Consider the following 408-nt stretch of genomic DNA (forward strand, 5'->3'; position numbering starts at 1 on the left):
ACTAGAATGATGATAAAACAGGTGTGGGTATTTCCATGTAATTATTCGAGACTGAAAACAAGAAAGTGTTCTACGTACTTGTGTATGAAAGAGTAATATATAATGAAGGTAAATATATCAGAATTAGATAAATATATTGGCCCTCGTTAAGACATAATTCTAACTGGCTACAACACCCTTTATTTTTTAAGAGTCCACACGTGCATTGTACTAAGGTCAAATTACGATGATAAGGTTTAAAACGAGGTCAAAATGGGGTCACGTTACTCACTCGTGGTTCAGCTCCATTTAGTAAGGTTAACGATACCTCGACTGCATGTGAAATAGGCAGAGAATTTTAATGATTTTCGAAAACTGATATGGCTTTTGTGAAAATGCCGTGATGCTGTGTGATTTCTCAAGCCTTGA

Source organism: Penaeus monodon, chromosome 15, assembly GCF_015228065.2.
Source record: "Penaeus monodon isolate SGIC_2016 chromosome 15, NSTDA_Pmon_1, whole genome shotgun sequence".
Lineage (NCBI taxonomy): Eukaryota > Metazoa > Arthropoda > Malacostraca > Decapoda > Penaeidae > Penaeus > Penaeus monodon.